At 32.5% G+C, this 13379-nt stretch overlaps 1 long non-coding RNA gene across 1 annotated transcript in view; it reads left to right on the plus strand.

Annotated features, from left to right (window-relative positions):
- The window catches only part of LOC146723390 (uncharacterized), a 71088-nt gene extending 63578 nt beyond the window's left edge, over positions 1-7510 (plus strand). The window contains exon 2 of the long non-coding RNA XR_014924602.1: positions 1193-7510. This is a non-coding gene — a long non-coding RNA (uncharacterized LOC146723390). The remainder of the gene's footprint in view (positions 1-1192) is intronic.
- Positions 7511-13379: the final 5869 nt, after the last annotated feature.

A 13379-nucleotide genomic window follows, 5' to 3' on the forward strand; every position in this document is an offset into this window, starting at 1 on the left:
ATTATTGAATATCTTTTTTACTAAACGGCAATTATATCTAATAAATCCTAATTATATTATGTTAAACTATATTTAAGAATCTAAATTGATAAAACAGTGTCAAAATAATAAATCATTAAAGTCGAAATATTGAAGTTCTCTGAGACGTATGTATGTTTGAAGCATATTTTTTAATATAAAAATATATTAATTATTCCAAACGTCAATTGTATCATCTTCTCTCCTCTATAATTAGTCTTAATTTTGTTGAAATCTACACTGAAAAAAAATTTAATTCAAATAAGTATTTATTTCAATACTACCAAATAAATGATTTATTTGGCAGTATTGAACTAAATATGTATTAATTTAGTCATTTTTTTCAGTGTAACTATATTTAAGAATCTAGATTGATAAAAGAGTATTAAATTAAAGTCGAAATATTGAAGTTCTCTGAGATATATGTATGTTTAAAGCATATTTCTTAACATGAAAATATATTAATTATTCCAAACGTCAATTGTATCATTTTCTCTCCTCTATAATTAGTCTTAATTTTGTTGAAATCTAATTCATTCTATTATAATGTATCCTTAGTTAATTAGAACATATGCAGATCAGTATTAGTGCAGAATTAATTAAATATAATTTTGTAATTCCATTGAGTTATACATAATGATATAATGACAACGATAAATACAATTATTATTAATCCAATATGTATTTTATGCATCAACACTTTAAAAATGAACATTGTTTAAAAATTTAATTTTCTTGAAATAATTTGGCACTAACTTGAAAAATATTGATTTATTCATTACGCTCTTATTTCTGACCAAAGATATCATATCTAATTATAAATTGCAACTCATTTTAAAATGCAAAAAATAAGAAATATGAGTATATACAGGTAAATTTGTTGACAAAAAAGTTTTTACATTTAAGTATTTTCTATATTATTTAACAAATAAATAATAAAATGATAAGTATTTTTAAATATTATTGTTGCAAAGAATTTTGAACAGTAAATATTGTTTTGAATGGAATAAAGTATTTTTATATACAACTTTCACTTTCACTTAAAACATACAGATAACGTCAGAAAACAAACAGTCAATCATGCGTAATCATGTGTATTTCGCGAAAAAAATTGCAAAATTGTGCTTTAGTCAAAATAATTCGATAACGAAGTGCTTCGTTTTCTCTGTTGCAGATATTCGGCACGCCGAGGACGAAAGGGTGAACCGACAACTTGTGATAAGATATAGACATAATGATGCCAGATCACGACGAAATACGTACTTCAAAAATGCCAATTTACGCTAGTGCAATTGTGGTGCAAGAAACTAAAACGCTGCGTGCGCGATCAAACGTCGGCGAGAGGGCTTCATCATCACTTTATCAACAGTCTCTTCGATTTCTTCCACAGCGAGCGGCTGCTCAAAATAAGTCGGGGACGATTTATTTTGCCGGCGACGACTATGAGATTATGAGCTCTCGCGAGTTTGCGAACACTTTCGTAATAGATTATTCGATTAGATCTGATACTAAAAATTTACTTGTGTTTACTTTGCGTCAAAAATTATTTTGATAATTAACTTTTACATTTCCGGAGCATGCTTTTTATATAATCATCGTTATCAAACGTTATTAAAAAAATATCTTCATTTTCAATTGATGAACTATGGGATATGGATTCACAATGCCATTTTTTTTCTAACAATTTATTTTAATATTAATATATGTTATGGGAAACATTTTGATTTTAATATATAAAATATTTATAAATTTTTTTCACACAATCCGGATTTTAAGAGTTAATTTATATTCAAATATTATATGATCATTAAGAGGATCCTAAACGTCCTTAAGAAGTCTGTTGTTTCTTTCCTGTTTAATCGACAAAATGTGAAGTTAGATAAAATATAAATCTATTTATTGACTATACGGATTTTTTTTTTTTAGAAATTAATTTCTAATTTCAGGTAAAAAACAATCCGTATAGCCAATAAACAGATTTATAGTTTATCTGACCTCACATTTTGTCGATAAAAAAAGAAACAACAGACTTCTAAAGGATCCCCTTAACTGTTCCGTAATGAGATTGTTTTGTTTAACAAGACGTCCAGATAACGTGTTGCTCAAAGAAATTCTGCCGATCCATTTCGATGAAATTACAGTTGCGATTTGCTGTCAACAATATTGCGAATGCAAAAGCGTATCATCATCAGACCATCGAAGAAGAATTTTTCAGAGCCGTAACCTCGCGCGTGCATCCCGATTCACGAAGCGTCTCCGACCTTTATAAAATCGAGGGCTCGAATATACATCGCCAAGACATTAAACCGCCAAAAATGAATAATTTAAAAGCGCGCGCTTAGTGCTTCGGTAGATATGAACTTTGCTGAAAATATAGGCGCCGGTTCTATAAGTTCTCCGCGCGTGAATTTTTTTCACGCAATTTTCCTCAAGGACCTTCAGAGTCTTTTCGATCCCGCGATCGGGCGGCATCCAAGTCAATTTTTAAAGTATAAGACGCGTCGGTCTGGATTAAAGTTAGATTTTAACGCGGCGATTTGCTATAATCGTCTCGCGCAATTGCTATAATCGAAAAATTACGTATAATGCGTACACGTACACATATATATTATTTGTAAGAACACGGCGGGTGGAGAGCTAGAAAAGGGACGATGAAGAATTAAAGCTCGCCGACGTACAAGGCCGTACGTACAACGATCTCTCTGTCGTCTGTAAAAATAACCTCATAACGTTCTAAGGTGCACGCTATCGCCGCACAATGCGCCCTTTTTAAACCCGGCACCAATGCGCTATTTAGTACATTTACCTCTCGTCCCCTTTTAAACGTGATTTTCTTTCAGATTGAAAATTGTGTCTCTTTTTGTTCTTTCCTTTTTATTTTGCTTTTTAGAGAGATCTATTTGACAGATCTCTAAATATAGCTGTCTGTCTCCGAGACAGTTTGTTTTATCTCAAACGTGAGATCCGCTAATTTATTCATGTCATCGTATAGAAACGGGACAATCACGTTTAAGCCAAATGGGTCGAATTTTATATTTTTTTGTGTTGCGAAAGAGCGAAGCGAGTTTAATGAAGAAAAATGAATAAACTCGGTGTTTCATTAATTTCAAGAATTAAAAATTTCGAAGCTACGCTTCAAAAAGAAGTGTCAAGCATTAATTGTGCAAGCACTTCCGAAAGGACGCATTGTGTGTGCAAAGAAATATAAAAATATATTACATATATATATAGATATATATAGATAAATATAAAAGAAAGATATATACATTATTATTGTACATGTAATTATTAAAGTAAAATGCAAAGTGCGGAGGTGAACGAAAAAAAAAAAAACAGTCGCTAGCAGCGTTATATATATAAGTATATATAATATATACACATATATATATATATAAATATATATACATATATATATGATATTAAATAGAAAAAATATTGAATATACTCTATACAGTAAATATTGTACGTTCGCTAGTGTTACACGTTATACATATATATTATAGTACGTACAATATATATTATATAATATATTTAGGTTACATTTAGGTTACGTTTATATAAGATAAGCATTAGGTACAATTATAATATAAGTAAATCGCTATTACCAGTAGATGATGTAAAAGTGTAAGTTTAGTCATCGATCAATGGACGAATTCGCGATTCTAACGTCGCGGTACTTCAAATCTGCTATATCGATTTTAGGAAAAACGAAGAGGAGAAGCAAAGAGAAAAAAGAGAGAAAGGGGTGAAAGAAGGAGAGAAAAGTACATTCAGCTGAGAGCTGTACGTTCACGACTCATTGGTGCTTTTCCCTAGGTAAATATATATTACTTCGTATCTTTCTCGTCGGCGGAATAATAATCGTTAATCGATGTCGCTGCTAAGTAAATGGGCCGAGAGTGTCGGAATTCGTCGTCGAGATAAAAATCGCGAGTCGCCGCAAACGTTTCTCGAGATTTCCCTCTCGCTGTGGAGAAAATTTCCAGCTGATGCTTTCAGCATTCAATTAAATATAAAATAGCTATCGAAAAGATCCTTTTTTTCCTTTAAATCCCTATTCGAATGATTAATAACGTCTAATTTTAATTCAGATAATTAATAAAATTTCAGATAAATATTGTGAGAAGAAAATTAGTTAAGAGCTCATATATTTCCGAATATTGATCAAGGAATCAAGGGGAAAAAACCGCGATTATAGATGAAATCGCGAAGTACATCCGAAAAGTTCTAGACCTGGATGTACAAATGCTTATTTTTGCTATCTTAGAGCGATCGAGGACTCTAGAGCTCGTATACAAATGTTTGTGATGAATCGAAAAAAAGATTAGTATATACTGCGTGATATATTCGTCGATTCGCGCGACGCATCGTCGATTATTTAATTAATGAATCGCGCGAAACGGAGGGAGGCGCCTGGAACTTTTTGGAGTCATCCCGCGAATTTTGGATGAAGGAAATTTTGAATCGAATCGCGAAACTTTTTCTGACACTGTCGGTATCTCGCGGTCGATAGAGATCGACAGCGAATGTTCTCAAGTCTGATCAGTGTTACGAGAGAAATTAGTAAAGCCGGGTCTACAATGAGTCGGTAGTCGCTAGTCAGAAGTCGTAAGACGTAAGTCCTAAATCGGTGACTCTACCATTTTTCTCATCTACAATAGTTGCTTTCCATTTACATCAAAACTCAGATAAATCTCACTTCTCTCTTTCTTCAACATCCACAGAAGTCAGATATATCTGAGTTTTGACGTAAATGAAAAGCAACTATAGAGTCGCTAATCGTGAGTCGGTTAGTCGCTAGTCTGAAGTCGTAAGACGTAAGTCTTAACCTAAATGGGTGACTCTACCATTTTTCTCATCTACAATAGTTGCGCTTTCCATTTACATCAAAACTCAGATAAATCTCACTTCTCTCTTTCTTCAACATCCACAGAAGTGAGATATATCTGAGTTTTGACGTAAATGAAAAGCAACTATAGAGTCGCTAATCGTGACGTAACCTAATCAAACGTGTGAAGCATTTGATTGGTCAGTCGTCAGCAAATCGGTAGTCGGTGTCGTAAAAGTTGGCTGTTGACCAACTCCATCGACTCACCGGTTAGGACCTTCCGACTCGCTTCCAACCCAGCAAACGCCGATATATAATTGTTACATTGCTATAATAAAACGGAATATAACAGGTAATATAACGTATACGTTACATGTAACATCCATGCTAGTTGTAATTTCCCACTCATAGATGTAACATTTTAATATAACATATATATTACATTGTAGTTATATTGTCATTATATACCAAATAGCACATTGATGTATTGATAAGTCAGTGCTATATTGGGATATAATGACAATATAACTACAATGTAATATATGTAATATTACAAATGTTACATCTATGAGTGGGAAATTACAACTAACATATACGTTACATGTAACATGCTTAAGTATATAACATTTATATAATGTGTTTGCTGGGAACTCACCGATTGAAGCTTCCGACTACCGACTACCGACTCATTGTAGACCCAGCTTGAGAGATCGAAGAAAGAGGGTGAGAGAGCTTAGACGAATTTGTTAAATATTAATATTCATAACTGGCTATTGTCCCAAACGTAATGAAGCGACAGCCCACGCGGAAACGATATTTCTGTATAGCACTGTTATATCTGGATATTCTTAGATTCTTCCCGGGTTTTCCTAGCGGATTTCGCCCGAGATCGTGTAATTCTGCGGGGCGTATGCTCTAGGTGCTTAAGACGGAGAAGGTCGACTCTCGTCGACCCAGCAACGGCAAATTCGAGCTTACAGGTGACTCTAGTTGATATAGCGCGGTGAAGTTTTTACGAATTTTAGAGATAAAATCGCGTTGCGCATATTGACGAATTAGTTGGTGTCCTATATAGTTACGGAAATAGTTTCTGCGAGATAATTCGATCGGGATTTTAACTCTTAACCGCGTTTTTCGCTCGTTTTTCATTCGATTCGCAACACACCACGATGCAATGATATAAATTATTTAGAAGAATAAAAATTATTCCCCCGAAAACAATAGATTGTTGTAGTTTTCCGCGGAAGAACGCGCATTTAAGAGCTAAATCCGTCTGTCTAAATCCACTATGCTTCGTTAGACGAATTCATCCGTTCTGAAATTATGACACATTAAAACGATCAATTCATAATTAATGAAGATATTAATATAAAAATATAATTAACAAGCAGATCTCTTCAAGAATTTCTTCGTTCGAACTCCCTCAAATGCACTGACAGAATAGTGTCGTTAAAGTTGTGATTAACGTAAAGCATAGTGGATTCGCAGATGATGTCAAAAGAAACATTCGATAGATTATCCATCTTTTGTAGATGCCCAGATATATTTGACATCACGATAAATTCTCTGTTACGTGCGAACAAGACAGAATCGGAGTATCATAAGTAACCGCAACAAGCGCGAAATAAGGTCAATTCTATCGACATAAATACGATTAAGTTTTTAGAGTACCTATATGTGCGTACGTCGATACCGATAGCGAATCCCGTTCGACTGAGACTTATCGCCTATGTGATAAGCATTGCATGCCGATCAACCTGAACGACTAACAATGGCCAACAATATACGAAATGTTTAAGGAGAATTGTGGGATTTCGTTTAATTGCAATCTTGATAAAAAAAAAAAAACATTTAATTCTTGCAGATTTTTCTATTTATTCCAATAATATGATAATTCGATAATTTTTCAAATAATAATAATAGAGTAGAAAGTGTTGCGTGATATAATTTTAGATCCTCTTTTAATTTAAAAAAAATAACTATATTATATAAATATATATACTGTGTAATTTATTTATTATAATTGATAATATTCAAAAATATTATTATTTCATATCAATGTTAGTCGAATTCAGACGCTTCGGCTATCCTTAAAGATTTACCAGCGTTTTATTAAGGCGAACAGAAACATGAAATACGAGCTTTCCGTTTTGGCGCAAGTGTACGAAGTTATTCGTAAGTGTTCATAACATAATTACTGTAATTAGCACTTAGGGACGGAGCTGATTTATATACAAAACACACGTGTGACACTGGGGACAAGTGGTCTTTTTTTCCACTACGTGAAACATGAGGTGGTAAAAGATTTCGAATGGCGAAAAATGCACAATTGTTGCATAGGATTGGCATTTTATTGTATAGGCATCACTAATAAGTTTAAAATTTTTTCTTTAAAGAAGGATATGTTTTGAATTTTTCTTTCCATTTCCTAATAATTTCGAAATATTCTTTTCGATCCTTTCGAAATTTTGTATAAGAAAAATCGTATTTTTATTATTTTCTTGTTAAGTTAAGTGAAATGATTATGCTCTGTGCATGCATGTATATACAAATATTTCTGTGCTTACAAACCAATGAATTTCTGTAAAAAGCGCGAAATATAATGAAGTCCAAAAAATCCATGTATGCGCGCTGGAATCAAATAAATGATTTTTTCTTCCGAAATCGACTCAATTATTGAAAAGGGAAATGCGCCACGTTGCGATCACTGAATCGACGTTTAAAAAAAAACGTCACTCTCTGTCACACGAGCGTGCTTGATTTTCGATCGAAATGGATTTTGAAACGTCATTAAAATGCATTAGTTCCCATATATGTATCCAGCATGATTTTGTCACCGAAGACGAAAACGCGCAAGTGGAACACTTTTTTTTTTTTTTTTTTTAGAAAAAATTACACTCGCGTCTCACATATACTTCGAAAATCACGCACGAGGAACGAACTTTTTAGGCAAAATTATTATAGCTCGTGTATCCGTCCACTGAATATAGTGCGTAAAAAGAAGTTTGCGACATTGTTACACATATACAACGTGGCTTTAAGCGACAATTTAGGGTGTGATAGTGTCGATAATACAATCCTGAAAAGAGTCAATCTTTTCAACGTAATCCGCAACGTTTTACCTAGCCAGCAAGCCTAGCTTCACAATTATTGTTATATATATTTTTTAATTTATATATAAATTTGTTGAAAAAAGAGTGCATAAAATAGTCTGATCAATTTTTTTTTTTAATATGAGATTTGGAAATTAAAAAAAATATTTTTCTGTTTGAGATTCGCTCTTTTTGCGATAATTCTTGCCGCGAGATAATTGTGAAACTGGTGCTTGTTATGTATCTTCGATACCTGAGTTCCTTCATGACGTTCAAGATTGCGAAGGGAGCCGTTCGGTGATTTCTTTCGAGACAACATAATCTCTCGTATATTCGCGACGTGTAAATTACATGCTGCTGTCGGCGACTTCCGCCTCGAACATTGGCGCGATTTTTTTCATCGGACAAACGTCACGCGTAAAAAAAAAACGCGTCTGAGACCAAGATGAAGATCGCGACTTAGCACGATAATTATAACGACGAGCTTCTTAAGAAATCGAGTCGTCTGATTTACATCGCGTTTCTTAATGAAATATTTTAGACAAATCGATCAACTATATAAAAAAAGAGCGGTCAAGTGCGAAAAAGATTAATAGTTCAAAAATCGTTTGTTTCCAAAATGAAAGGAAAAAAATTCAAACGGGCTCCTCGATCGAGAAGAATTGGAACTTTCAAAAGAAATCTGTTTCCAACTTGTCCTCTCTTGCGCGATGCAAATTTAAATAACTTAGCGATGAATACATGAAGTAATGTTTATGGAAACGATATTCCTTCGCAAGAATGCATCTCGGCTGATAATTATATAGTCAATATTAATAGCACAAGAAAAAGTGAGAGAACGGGAAATGGAGGAAGCGAGCATCGCGTTTATGATCGCCGCTTTTCGGATCGAAAGATGACGATTCGGTATCGATCGGCGATCCTGAAGCAATCAATCGCATCGAGCGATCCAATTGCAGTCCAGAAAAATATGTACGAAGCGTGTTTTGCGGACGCCGGATATTCGTTTTCTCGCGCAAGGAATGTCTCTCGCTATGTTTTTCTTTCGTTTTCCTTTTTTTTTTTTTATTTTTTATTTTTTTTTAGTAAATTTTACACACGAACTACACTTCGTCGCGAAGCGGCAAAGAGCGACGATACATTGACGCGATTTAATCATTAATTCTTCTTGTAGCTCTATTATAGCATATTATTATTTTTCTTTCCAGATATACGCGTATGTAAGCACATATGTTTGATGATATGTATAAGATGTGTAGAGATATATTTGAAACTTGAGTTATATATATTTAACATAAATACTATTTAATATATAATTCAAGCTTATAATAAAAACGGGTTGTATAGAAGACTGTCTTATTGTTTCCCCAAAATTCCCTCAAAACTCTGCTATAAAAGAAAACTCATAAACGAGTTTACATTTTAATAATATATTTAATAAATGTTACTGTCGAAAATTTTATATATCTTACAAAAAAAAATTAATTTTAATGATAAATATAAAACTTCTAATATAAATACTTTTTAATATGATAGAATCGGTTTTATATATCAATTTATATTTAAACATCAGATATTTTTATTTAATACTTTAAGCAAAAATAAATCTAGATTTTATTAGTTTTATATAGAACGTAGCAATAAATATCGAGAAAAATTTTAATTTATTTGTTTGATATTTTTCTCTCACAAAATGCAGAAAATTGTGTCGCGAGAGATTTCATCATCATTTTTCGGAGACAAATGTCAATTCAGCATAACGATATACTTGTTATAATAATGTTGTAAAGCTTCGAATGGGCCTTTTTTCTTGAAAAACCGGGTTCAAGAATCGAGCACGAAGGTATTATGCGAGGAAGGAAATAGATACCATTTTTTACGCATGGGTATATATATTTTACCAAAGAATCGTTAATCAACGTCAAAGAGAAGAATGGCGGCATTGTAGTATCGTCCTGAGAAGAAAGGTAAGAGGTACGATAGCGACAGAAGGAAAGACAGGAAGAAGAACATTAAAATGGAACTTCTAAATGCCAGCATACTTTCCCACCCCAAATAATTTCCATCTAAGCAAGTTTGATAAAATACCTGTATTAATTGTTCGCATATATTAAAATGGGAATATAAAAGCAAAAAATGCGAAAAATTTACGCAGCGTTTTTTGAGTATTAAAAGCGTGACACAAAGAATATTAAACAGCAAAGATATCAATAAATATAATTAATTACGTAATTTGTTGCAATCGTTGACTTGCGCAATGTAAAATTAAATTCTGAGAGTAAGAAAAAAAAAACACGAATAATATTCTGTGTAAAACGATAAAAATGGTATTATCACATTGCAAATAAACGGAAATTATATTCGGCGTGTTCATGTCGCCGCTGATCTTGTCATCGGTTAACAATATAATTGTTGTTTAGTTAACTATGATTCGAAACTCCAATACCTCTCTATTAAAATTTACTTACGGCACCCAATATAGCGGATTGAGCCATTATTGAATCTCGGCGGAATTTCAAATATTGCAATAAAGGCATTACGGATTCTCTTCTGAAATCTATTATTGAGTAGAGTCAAAGAATGTCACTTTATCACGGAAGTTATTCTTGATATTGCACAATTGACGCGAACGTGAATGAAAATAATCGCGCTAATCGCATTTTACATATATATATATAATCATCGTAATATAATCGCATTTAAATACGTAAATATAACTTTCTGTTATGCAATAAGATTAATGCAGACGTCAACGATTGCAACGCCGTCGTCAATAATAATCGATAAGTGCACTCACCGTTGAGAAATCTTCATATTTCAATGACCATTGAAATTCCAACGACGAAGTTAATAATATAGAATAAATCATAGTATATTAACTATATTTTATTCTATATATCCATCAAGCGTTTTTCAATCGGTGGAACGCGAAACATATTTGAGATGTTTTTACCGAGATTTTTACCAGGAAGCAAATTTTTTTATAAAAGTTTTTATTACATTCCTCGATTAATAAACATGATTAATAAAAGTAACATAAATTATATATATTTAATATTGTTTTGTTATTTTTTTTATTAAATATTTATTAAATATTTCATCACTCAGAAGAGATTGAAAAACGCTGCAATAGATGTTATAACGGTCAGTTTCGAGGATACATATAATAATTGCAAAAAATATTTGTGTATAATAACGAATTAATGAAATAATATATTCCTATGATAAAAACTTAATGTTTTATATATCAATAATGTAACAAAAAAATTGCTCTTCTAAATATTATATATGAGTAATAAAAAAACATTCATAAGTAAAGAATTAAAAGTGAAAAATTCTTAACTTTTTGAGCACAATTGTATCATTTATCCGTATTAATAGAAAATGCTTCACAAAAATAACATAATAAAATAAATCCTCAAAACCACAAAGGTTAAAATATAAATTCCTCTTTTCCTGCAAACTTCTTCGCGAACGAAATCATCGAATTGGCACCGAAGGAATATCGGTGCTCTTCGTAAGAGCTATAGGACGAGAGAGATCGAGAACCAGAACTAAACGAGGGATGAAACGAGACAGAATAAATAGAGAGAAAAGGTACATCGAATGAAGAAAGAAGAGAACGGTCGAGATTTCTTTCGATTTAATTAGGGGTGGCTAGAGAAGAGCAAGAGAAAGAGAGAGATAGGGACAGAGAGAGAAAGAGTCGCGTGATTCGCGGCCGGGTGACCCGTGTGTGTCACGGCAATATGGCACCCCCACAGTCCCGCGGAAATTCTTAATTAAATTCTCGCTGCTTCCTCGGGGCAGACCTGACCGAGGAGAGGCCGCGTTGAAACTCTATCGGAGTTTTTTCATCCGTGTGGGTCCTGCGCGAGTCAAGCAGAGAGACCGGCAAGCCAATTCTCCCTCCATCCTTTTCTCCACCCCTTACCACCAGCAGCACTTGGCAACTTCAGATTACGTTTGGTCCTCTCGAGGCAAAGTCTTCTCGCCGCAAAGTGAGCTTTATTCTAATCTGCCGCAACCGTCGCGCGAGCAACGCAAAATAATTAAGCTCGCGACCATAGGCGTTGGTTCTGGGGATATATATCTCGATCTCTCTATTCCTTTTTCCCTTCTTGCTTTATTTAGAGCCGGCGCCGTCTCGTTTCTACGAAATGTTGTTCGTTCCGCCAGTTTTACGCCAGAAATTTGCTTAACCCTGTATTGCCGCGCGTTGTTTTCAGACAGTCGAATAAATATGAAAGAGCGCTTATTGAAAAAGTAGACAAGATATGTTCTTTGATAAATTTAAATTTTATTTAGAATTTTCCTTGGTAAAAATATAAATTGTAATTTCATATTTAAAAAATAATAATTAATTATTGTCAATTTTATTGTTATTGAAATAAAAACAAGATTCTGAGACAAATCTTTACGAAAATATAGATGAATGAAATAAGTTTGCATTATATTATTAGTCTTTTCATGTCAATATTTGTAAAATTAAGCCGCGCAATAAAGGGTTAAATTTGCCTGTCAAAGCTCAACAATTACAATTTATTACTTATAAGCTAGTATAATTTGTATTTTAGATCATTTTTTACATTAAGTGATTGCAATAATATTGCAAAACTTTCAGTAAAATAAATTAAATAAATAATATTAAAAATAAAAAATTTTATTGTAATATGTATAAAATCTCAAAATATTTATAATAATAGTATAATTAAAATATAAACATAAAAGAATTAAAATAAATAAATAATTTTATATTTATATTAAACTAATATCATTTAGTTGTACAATTATTACGCGTTACAACGATATATGAAATTCAAAAGCAAATGTCTTTGTTATATTTTCGAGTGACGTATTCGTGTTTCCGCGTTGCGAGAATCAAATAAAACTTCGAAATATTCCGCTCGCGATATCATCTCGTATGCATATATCTATATATCATCGTAGTTGACTGCTGAGCTTTGGCAAGGCTCAACCATCGGAAATGGTGGCTGCCTCCTGGCAAAACCAGCAATGTAAAACGCCCGGTTTGCGCGAAAAATTGCAACATTTCTCAAAATATTTCACTATAAGATGCCGAATATACAGAGAACTTGCGCGATTAACTTTCTATTGATTTGCAATAATTTTATATTAATTTATCGAACAAGTACTGTTTAAATATCAACTTTGCATTTTATTTTTATTAAAACTTGCAATATTTCACGATGGATGTAAAAAATAAATGAATATCTTTTTAGAAAATTTTAATAGATATCTTTAAAAATTTTCCATTATATATACAGTATATAAATTTGCGTTCTGACTAGATTATATTATTAATTCTTTTCCTATAATAAATATTCCTTCCTTTATTTGCAATTTTGTCAAAAATTCTTTTCTAAAAATTTAGTAATATATATATATTCCAAACATATCTTTATCAAACATGTAGCAAT

Source organism: Nylanderia fulva, unplaced genomic scaffold (assembly GCF_048542155.1).
Source record: "Nylanderia fulva isolate GAGA-0341 unplaced genomic scaffold, ASM4854215v1 Scaffold20, whole genome shotgun sequence".
Taxonomy (NCBI): domain Eukaryota; kingdom Metazoa; phylum Arthropoda; class Insecta; order Hymenoptera; family Formicidae; genus Nylanderia; species Nylanderia fulva.